The following is an 11,193-nucleotide window of genomic DNA, read 5'->3' as shown; positions in this document are numbered from 1 at the left end:
GGATCCCTGTAGTTAGAGCCATGAAAATAAATTTTGCATTGACAGTTACCTTTAACCAAAATAATATATTTTGATATCTCAAAAATGTTTTTAAGAGATGGAGATCAGTAACCAGTATTTAATTTAGAAAGAGGTATTACAACTCATGATACTCTATTGAAATAGTCTTTTGGAAGAAAACATGACTAATTGCATTAATACATTTATCTTATTACATGGTTGCTAAATCCATGTAAATGACTCATTGCTTTGATATTCACCAATTATTAATTTTTTTTCCTTTGGATTTAAAATCTGTCCAGATATGGAACAAAATACAGGAACACAGTGTAATTAATCTCAGAGAAAATTATATGATAGTAAAACAAATGCAAAAACCATGACTCATTCTCTTAAGAACTTGATCACTTAATCTATCTTTAGATTGCTCCTGTTGTGTTATGAGAAGAACAAGTGTTTAAACTGCAAGTAGCCTGTGATGTGTTCCACCCTTTATTACTCAAGTGGCTATTGTACAAATATTCTCCTTGCATAGTTCATTGACCCCCATACTTCCCACCAACTCGTCAACTTTTCCTTTATTCTCATTTCGCCTTATGACTTAGACATTATGGTTAATGATTTTTAGAGCACTCCTCTAAGACTCCTTGACAATTTATGGATGTGCCACTGTTCTCCAGCAAAATCCTACTGTTCACTCTGCCTTCAATTGGGCTGTTACCTTAAACTATTATTTCAGAATAAAGTAGAATTATCTTACAATAAACCTATGATTCCCAATATAAAGTAGACCCTATAGAATATTCAGATACCATACTAGTCTACTCAGGGTTTTTTTGTCAGTTTCTGCAATAAGTTTATTCACTTTTCTTTACCTTTCTAATTTCTGCTCTGCCACCCTGCCCCGATCTTAAAAAGAGAGGAAGTCATTGTCCATGTGTTGTTTCCTCTTCTTCCCATCAAGCTATGAGTAGAATGTCTACATCTGCACCCTCCTACACATCTCCTCTGGTCAAACTCACGCGCCGTCCTTCTCCATCATCAGTCTAATCTCCCTGAAGGTGTTGGATTCTGATGCTATTCCTCTGCAACTTTGTTTATTAATAATTCATTTTCTCTTCCATAGGACTGACTTTTCTCCAACAATTTGATCCTTTCTAACAGCTTTTAATCATGTTGAAATTTTCTGCCAGTATATAATACAAGCAAACTTGCAAACAATTCCCTTTTCTATATTAGCTCCCTGTAAATCTTTTCTTGCTCAGAGAGAAACATTCAAATTACTGTCTAAAATTTCTGTCTTTTTTCCTTGCCTATCTCTTATTCTTCAAACCACTTAAATATGATTTCTTTCACCATCATTATATTTTCACTTTGTTCATATTTTAGCTTGGTTAATTGGTGCTAAATGTTGTATTCATTTATGTTTGCAATTTGCCCCCGCTGCCTAGTAGTATGTGGTAGGTGCTTGATAAACTTGCTGAATGAACGATGGAGGACTGTTTTGTCACAGTTTCTAATCTTGGATTTGTGTGACACTTTTAAAATTAAAGCACCATCCTTCCACAGTGCACTGTAAATCTCACGGAAGACTTAAAAATACCTGTCAAAAGCCAGATTTCTTATTTTGAAAAAAAAATTTTCTCTAAACTTAGTGGAAGAAAGTACAATCATCAATTTTCTTTCAGCTGCTAAGACCCCATCCCTCTGCCAGGCAGACTTCAAACCCTCTACGATGTCCTACTCACAAATACAGCTTAAGCTGGGGCATATTCTGCACGGCTTCTTTATACTCTACGAACAACTGAAATCTCCTTTTAATTTGGATCATCATCAAGTCTGATGGATTCTCATGAACCCATGCTTCCTATATGTGTATTCCATTTTTATACATAGAGATATACTCCATAGAGCTTTATTTCTTAATAAATATCACACTAATTTTCTTGAAAATTATGAATCCCCTAGAATATTTTATATGCTTCAATTTGTGCAAAGTTGGACATCCATTTTCTGCATAAATTAAGATTCACTGAGGTCATAATCAAAGAGGTGAACACTTCTGTGTCCTCATATTTCTCTGCTGCTCATTGGCATTCTCTACAAGCGTCCTACTTTACTTCTTGGAAAAAAGGTTAACTTAATTTCTATCAAGGCATATTTTTACATCCCTGACGCTTCTTTAAAAAAAATTCTGCTAGTTCTTTCTCTTCTGCTGAGGCGGGAAGCCCTATAAAAAGACCAGCGGGACCCCCAGGCAGGGCCACTACTCTCCTGCCAGCACCATCTGGTTCCCTGACAGGGAAGCTCTTTTCTCACTTTTTGCCTCTGAAAAGGCTTACTTACCCCTAAAATTCTATTGATTCCCTGAGCTCACTCTTGATTGGTTATTTCCCTCACTCCTGATTGGTTATTTCCATCACTCCTGATTGGTTATTTCTCTCCCTCCTGATTGGTCTGTTTCTCCATATCTTGTTCCTAGTTGGCCGACTTTTGTTATACTTTATTTGCATATGATGTTGCAGAGTGTAAACTGGCAGCCTATAAAAGCTTGTGTAAACCTACAGAAGGGGTCCAGAGCTTGGAGTGTTAACTCCTCTGGGCCCACTGGAGTGATAAACCTGAGTTCTCCAAGTCCTAGTGCTGCTTGGTCTCGCCCAGATCCAGGTTGCTGTCACAACTGAACTGTAACACATATTTCTGCAGCACTACCAGACCTCAAAAAGATGCCCTCATCCTGATTCTTCTTCTATTTTCCCTCTAAACTCTAGCCTAGAAGATCTTATTTGAATTTCCAGTTTATATGCCATCAATTTTAATGATATATTACTGTAAAACTGCAATCCTTGAAACTCTATGACTTCGAACTATAAACATTTGTCTCGCTCACAGACTTCCAGAGTGACTGGGGTGGTTATGCCTTCAGGATAAGGATTGGTTTCAGGGTTAGCCAATGTATTTTTCATTTCAGAACCAACCAATGCCCAGACATCTTCTCGTGGCCAGTGATAGAAGCACAAAAAGTTAGCTGGAAATACTTGGAAGCCTCTTAAGACCTAAGCTCAGGACTGTCTCTTCCAGCCATATTTTGTTTGGTAAAGCAAGTCGAATGCCCAAACCCAAAATAATACATTTCAAAGTTATATTCTTACTTCAGTGAAATATGAGAGAATCAGGGAAGGAGAGGAGAATTGTGGGTATCAAATGTCTTATATCATCTACATGGCAATAATTAAAAATGAATGTTTCTACCATTGATTTCTTTAAAAGCCAATCTCACACCTCATTTGATATCTCTAACAGCATAAGTTTTTCAGATCAATTAGACACTCGATGCCACAAATCTGCCACCACTATCCTTTTACCTACTTGTGCTCATGTCCCTTCTGATAGTAAGTATATATTGATTCCACCTGAAAACAGAAGGAAAAAATAAAGGATATTCCTTGATGCTGTCCTCTCACTCGGCTCCCACACACACACACCCCCAGCAAACCCAGCTTACTTTAAAATTTATTCTCACGCTATTCTTTAGTCTCCAATTTAGCCGTCTCTTCCACTGCTGAGGTTACTAACATCTCTCAACTGAGACAATGAAAACTATCTCATAGTTGATCTCCATGTCTTCAGTCTTTCCTCTACTCTCCATCCTCCACATAGGAGTCAGAGTATGTCGGGTATGTATTTAAATCAGATAATGTTATTAACCTAGTGGTATCTCAGCACCCTTAGTGAGGCATATAGATGATCTATCGCAGCCCAGAAGACTCTGTGTTATTTCCTTGGCTTCTCTTTCCAGCTCAGATCTATTTCTCTGTCTGCCCTTCTCTCCCTTAGACATGAAGATTTTTTGTCTTCCTGTCCTTTTGACCTACAAGGCTTTTCATATGACCATTTCCATGACTTTTTTTTTGCTCATCAGTTACTTACATGTCAACAGAACTATCACCTCAGAAATGCCTTCTAGAACTGTCCTTACTAAAGGAGCTCCCTTCTTTTGCTACTGCTGCAGTCCACTACCTCACCTGGTCCCAGGTCTGCTTTGATCACCACCGAAAGTGAGCAATTAGAGGAGGATGTGGCAAGCTGATAGAATGATTCCATTAATAGTGATTCATGCTTTTAAACACATGGAGGATACACACACACACACACACACACACATACACTCTCATATTATGTGTGGCAATTTTTACACTGAAAGATTGAATACAGTATTAAAAGTGATAATACAATTTTCAGCATTTTAGATTTACCACTTTTCTTTGAAAGAGGGATTGCTGTCTGTGATGTCCTTGACTTCATGGAATGAAGTGAGCATAGATATTAGATTTGGATAACTGTTTACAATTGATACAGTCCTAAATTTATACACATAAAAACAATAAATTAAGTGGTCTGCTTCAAATGATACATCTAAGTTGGATTCTAGCTGACAATTTCATAAGATTTATTTATTCCCCAGGAGCATAATATTTTGTTGAAGGTGGACCCCAGATCATCCACCATTCTTCTAATTAGATGCAATATTAAGACATTTTGGGAGAATGTTATCCTAAGTCAAGTAAGTCAGAAAGAGAAAGAAAAATACCATATGAAATCACTCTTATGTGGAATCTAAAAAAAAAAAGAACATAAATACAAAACATAAGCAGACTCATAGACATAGAATACAATCTTGTGGTTGCCAAGTGGGAGGGGGATGGGAAGGGACAGACTGGGAGTTCAAAATTTGTAGATACTGACAGGCATATGCAGAATACATGAACAAGATTATACTGTATAGCACAGGGAAATATATACAAGATTTTGTGGTAGCGCACAGTGAAAAAAGATGTGACAATGAATATATGTATGTTCATGTATAACTGAAAAATTGTGCTCAGCATGGGAAATTGACACAACCTTGTAAAATGAATATAACAATAAAAAATGTTAAATAAAAATAAATGAATGAATGAATGAATGAATAAATAAATAAATAAATAAATAAATAAATAAATAAATAAATCTGGCATTTTGATTGCCTTCCTCACCTGGTCCTGCTTAATGGACCATAAGTCTTAATCATCATTACTGAGGGTCATTTGCTCGATAAACTCTAGACTGATTGGTTGATTGACTGATTAACATGATCCAGCAATTCACATTTAACTGTAACTTTTATTCAAATAAAGATTCCACTAATTTTGAGATATATGTGTTTCATCTTAGATAAATAAGAAAATGATCTTGATCTTTACTTGCCAGAATATATAGGCTGTAAAAATGTCACCAAAAAGAAATTCTCAAAAATACATTTTGATATTCATAATTAATATACATGTTAGGATCATAGGATATTTTAGAGCTAAATAAAGTATTACAGTTTAAGAGAATATGCTTTTGCATTATCTATACACTAGGTACTATTGAGTACTGACCATGTAATAGTTTTAAAGGTTTTGGTTATTTATCTATATTGGATTTTATGAAGTTTGTTCATACCATGTACTTATTTCACTTCTAAAACTGTGCATTGTTTTTCACTCAAAATACGCTCATGCGAAAGAGTGCCTTCACCACTATGACAAAGTCATACTAACATCACAGTGTTTTGAAATTCACACAGCGTTATTTATGTTGACCTATTGGGTATCTTTAATAATTTGTCTATATTGATTTTATATAGTGATAATCAGTTTATAGCATTATTTTGCAGCATTTTTATACATTTATGCAAATTAACATTCTGTGATATGTTTACATTGATACTAAGAAAATATTCATTTATGAGTGATATTCATTATATGAGTATATGTGAAGAGATGCACACACTCCATTTGTATAAAATTATTTTATACAAACCTCACAATAACTTACTGTATAATCTAAAACATAAATATAGAAACATAAGCTAAAATATTAAACATATCATCTTGGCCTCTTATCCATAGTTTAATAATTGTGAACATTTTACTACACATATAGACAGATAGATAGATAGATGCTGGATATGTAATTCTACCTTAGATTACTACACTGATGTAGGAATACTGGTTGCAGGGACTTGAATTCAAATTATTTCAAAAACAAGGGAATATTATTCTCAGAACTCCAATGCAGGGGGAGGGTATAGCTCAGTGGTAGAGTGCATTCCTAGCATGTGCAAGGCCCTGGGCTCAATCTCCAGTACTTCCAGTAAAAATAAATAAATGAACTTAATTATCCCCCCCAAAAAAACAACTCCAATACAGATACTCAGGAAAGAGCCCTGAAGCCACTGTGGTGCGTGAGCTGAAAGCCGCCTGCAGAGCAGCAGCAGGTGTGCAGGTGGAGACCATCCTCAGGCTCCTTCAGCACCACTGTTCCGTGGACAGCAGTCTCTGCCTTTCAAAGCACTATTTTAAATAAATTCAGAATTTCTGTTCACTTTATTTGCGTTATGTACGTATGTAGGCTCATCTTGTTTTAATTGAGGGTATATTTCTAACTGTAAAGTAACCTGTCTGACCATAAATAACTTGTGTATCAGGACAAATGAGAAAGTCTGAGAAGAGAAATACTGGATTATCCTACCACTAAGAGATAACTAGCATTCACACTACATATTAAAACTACTTCAAATATGCATATGAGCCCATGTTTACTTTCCCAAGTTGGGAGGATCCCAAATATTTAGATTTTACACGTTATTGTAGGAGTATTTTCTAATTTAATGGAAGTTTCTTCCAAATCATAGTTTTAAATGGTTCTGAATGCATCTGGGTGTGATATCATCCATTTAAGCTGCATAATATGATTGAATATAGTATGAGTTAGTTTCCTCTTTGTGTATTACTAAGATAACACTCCTTTTGCATCAGTCTTCAAGACCAGCACTTATTTCCTAACAGTGATTTTTCTGGGACAACACTGGCAGATGGAACTTTTGGCAATGCTCCACATCTATGCTGTAAGGTTCAGTGTTCACTAGCCACAGGTGGTTGCTGAGCAATTGAAATGTGGTTTCCCAGACTGAAGAAGTTAACTTTTAACTTTATTTAATTATAGCTAATTAAAATTTAAATAGTCACATGTGATAAGGGACTATTCCATAAGAAAGATCATAAAATACAAAAGAGTAGGCCAAAAGGTTCTAAGATTTCTTTAGCTGTAAGTAAAATTTTAAATTGTGTTATATAGATTCCAGGGGCTTTCCATTTTCTTCTTAAAGAAAAGTATTATTTAAACATTTCTTTCCTTTCAATTATTTTTGCTTCTTCTTGAAAAACACCTGTGATTCTTGCCTTCTCCATCCATGTTCTTTCTTTTCCAATCATCGTCCTATTACACACCATGTAAGCTGAATCTTAGTATACTGCTCAAATTATCCACATGCCTCTTAAAATAGCCCATCTCCATTTTAATGTCATCGTAATATAACTTCATCTCCAGCCTTTCTCTCTTCGTACCTGTTTCATCTCAAATGTTTATTGATATTTTTATTCATCTGTCATGGAATATTTTCCCTCTGTGAGTCATCATGACCAGGTTGCCTTTTAATAGACCAGGTTGCTTTTTAATAAACATGGTGTTTACTTGTCCATAAATTAGACACCAAGATCCATCATGGCTTGACCTTAGCCCAAGCCTGCCCTTGGGATGGTATTTTAACCTACTCTGAGTTTCCACTGAGTGATGCCTGGGCCTATTGCCATACAGACAAGAGGGAGAATTAACATTCAGTGCTCCCAGTCCAGGTTTCTGGGAAGCCAAGCACTCACCTAAGTGTAGTTCTTGTATACTGAGTAGGACCTGTCTTCTTCCAGACCCTATGGTTTTGTGTCTTGGAACACACACAAGAAGATCACAACCCTGAATTTGAATCGCTATTGGGGCTATTCTTGCCTGCTTTTCTAACAGACGTGTGTGTCTGTGTTTTCCAGGACACAGTTCTTAACAGCAAACCACAGTCTTTTTTCCTGTCCCTCTGAATCCTGGTAGTTTCTGCACCTACATGGATGTGGTTAAATGTAAGAATATTTTGGTGAGACTTAAAGTTATAAAATATATAAAGATAGCCTTGTCTGTCTATAAATATCTTGTAACTAGGCATACTGGGACAGTCAGACAGGACCTTTATTTTTTTGTTCTTATTCATAAATTAAGACCTATAGTTTCTAACAGTTTTATTCCATTAAAATTTCTCTTAGATTATGCCAATAGATTGTTTTCCAATTTTTTGTCTGGTCCTTCTCAGATCCAAAGTCAGTTTTCTAGACTTTTCTCTAGGATAGTAGTTTTGGGGCTTTGCAAATTGCATTTTGCAGATTTCCTTACCAACTGCTGTCCTATTTATATATGAAAACAGGAGGAGTCCTCAGAGGTACCAGAGGTAACTACACACACCCTCTCCTGGGAGGTCTGACTACTTACTCTGTGGGGCTCCTCTGCGCTTTAAGATTCATAATGACTCCTCTGCCCTGGGTCCCCATCCTTAAGAATAGGAATATTTGTGAAAGCATTATCTCTGGTTTCCTTGGAGTTCCATTATTATCCACTGATCCCTCTAGTATCTTTGTAGTCAGTTCCCCATTTTAAATTCACTTAGAATTCCCTGGTGTAGTTTCCGTGTTTCTAACTAGACACTGGCTAGTATAGTTATCGCTCAGTTTCCAGGCATTCTGTATCCTTTGTCGTGTGTGTGTGTGTGTGTGTGTGTGTGTGTGTGTTTGCCTTCATAGGTAAATTAGTAGGACACGGGAGAGACTACGTGGAGGGCTATTGGGAAGATACCATTGTGATTCAGAAGAACAAACTATTTCTTTAAAAAGCTTATACTTAGGGCCTTCCCTTGATAAATTCAAAAGCTCTTTGATCTATGTTAGAATATTATCTGGCAAAATCCATATTCTTCCTGCTACAACTCATTGTTCATTTTCACAACTGTCAGAGTTACATTTAAATTTATATCCACTGTTATCTTTTTGTTCTTGCTTCCTCTCCTGTGTTTTCTTCTATCAAACAGTTATATATGTTATCTTTGTGGCCATACACTTACAAAGCTGCCTCCTCCATCCCATGTTCCTACATTTGAGATCAAGCCAATTGATTTTATAATATGAGCATGTCCTCCAGTGTGCTTAGTAATGCTGTTTCTCTTTATTTTATATTATTTGGAAATTATCCTCAAGATTTTAAGTGGAATTATTAAATGGGATCATTAAACAGGACCAATTACACCAGATATGATTATGTCAATGAAGGTAAGTAGGGAGATAATTTAACCACTATGCAGGCTTCCCTGTATTCTCTCATTATTTCAAATCCCAACATGAGAAGAGACAAATAGTGTTCCAATGGGAAAGTTAGCATGTCACCACTCCAAACACTCTGTTCCACAAAGACCCAGACTGAAACTGTGTGTCGGCGAATCTATCATGAGACCAGGCAAGAGACTGTGCATGCGATTACTATGTGGTCCGTTGGTCCTTAAGCACTAACACAGGTTAAGAATTCAAGCCCATGCCTACATGTATGTCCCATATTGGGGACATTTATTGTTCGGTGACCTCTCTTACTCTGGTTTTTCTTCTCAGCAGTCATTACTTTCATTCTTCCCTCTATTCATTTAGCCTTTGGTCTCTCAGATTCAAAGTCTATACTAAGGTCCACAGTGGTCCACGTTCCTCACTCTCTTCTCTTCTACCATTCCCCTGCTCATCTTACTCAAATCTTACGGACTTTCTTGCTTTTCTTCAAATTCAACACTCCATTTCATGCCTGAGGCATGTTGCATATACTGGTCCTTCTGTCTGGGATGCAATTTCCCTACATCTTCTCATAGCTACTTCCTTCAACTTTATTCAGGTCTCTGCTCAAGTTACTACACCCCCAGAGAGGTGATCCCTGACCAGATGTCTGTGAACCTCCAAACACTTCCTTGCATGTACCTGACCAGGATATAGCATATGTTGTACTTTTGGATTCCCTGGTATCCCCACCAGCATGTACACTCTGTTAGGATTTGGAACTTTTTCTATCCAATCACTACTGCATCCCCAGTAGTGATTGGATAGTGTCTGACATTTAATGGAAACTATGTAAATGAATATGTCTGGACAAATGAATACACAGCATTTAATTGGGCCAGGAAATTAAGCTGAGGACTTGTGGATATAAAAATCAATGAGAATTTTCCTGTACTCTCCTGTACCTTCCCCTTGTATTAGAAAAGCAGCAATCACTGATGGGGGCGGGGGTGGTGTGTGGTGGTGGCTGTTATGAGGAACAAACAAAACCTAAATAATAGAGAAAGTATCCATGTCCTTTTCATTTTCATATGTCTTATCTTTTGAGATGCAGTGAAATTTTGAGATATTTTTGAGGATTAGGCTTAGCTCTATTTACTGAGAGTCAAGTAATATCTGGAACAAAGGAAGTAAACATTAAAACTCTACCTACATGCTTTGCTGTTTATGACAGCCTTCAAATTACTCTCTGACTTATTTCTTACAAAAATCTTGTGAAAATATCAAAATTATCATTCCTATTTTACAGCTAAAAGTGCAACCTGACATGAAACCAGGTGCCTATGGAAAAAAAGGCAAGGCATCATTCCAGAAGCCCTGATGCCCTTCAGTAAAGCATTGAAATAACACCAACTTAACTGTGGGTAGTTGCCTTATTTGTAAATATCCCCAACCTGTTGGGGCTCATGTTTTACTTTAAGTCCTGCTTTTCTGGGATGTTACAAATCATTTATCTGCACCATAGGAGGTTACACAAATTCATGATTACATAGTCGTATTTTTTTGTTTGTTTCTCACTGCAGAAGGATTGCTAATTACTCACCCAGGGCCTGGGAATAGCATCAATCAGTTATTTAAAAGTTAGGACTCTTACCAACACAATCATTTACTCCATTTCCTTAGTTTAGTTTATTTCAACAGACAAACACAACAATTCAACACTTTCAAATTTACATGTTACATAAAGTTTTCCTCTTTGTAGTTTATTGCAATATTTTTTCCTTTCCAGAAAACTCCAGATCTTTAGCTCTCAGCAACAGACCACCTAGTCATGTGCTATGATTAACCGATTCCCAGGAAATGGAGAATTTCGTCTAGGCTCAGGTTGTCTTTTCGCCCTTATAGCAAACCATCCCTGATCAATAAATATGTAGAAATGACTGAATTACCCTACACATAATACTGCTCTCCAAATAAACCA

This window comes from Vicugna pacos, chromosome 21 (assembly GCF_048564905.1).
Source record: "Vicugna pacos chromosome 21, VicPac4, whole genome shotgun sequence".
Taxonomy (NCBI): domain Eukaryota; kingdom Metazoa; phylum Chordata; class Mammalia; order Artiodactyla; family Camelidae; genus Vicugna; species Vicugna pacos.
This window is presented reverse-complemented; position numbering follows the sequence as displayed.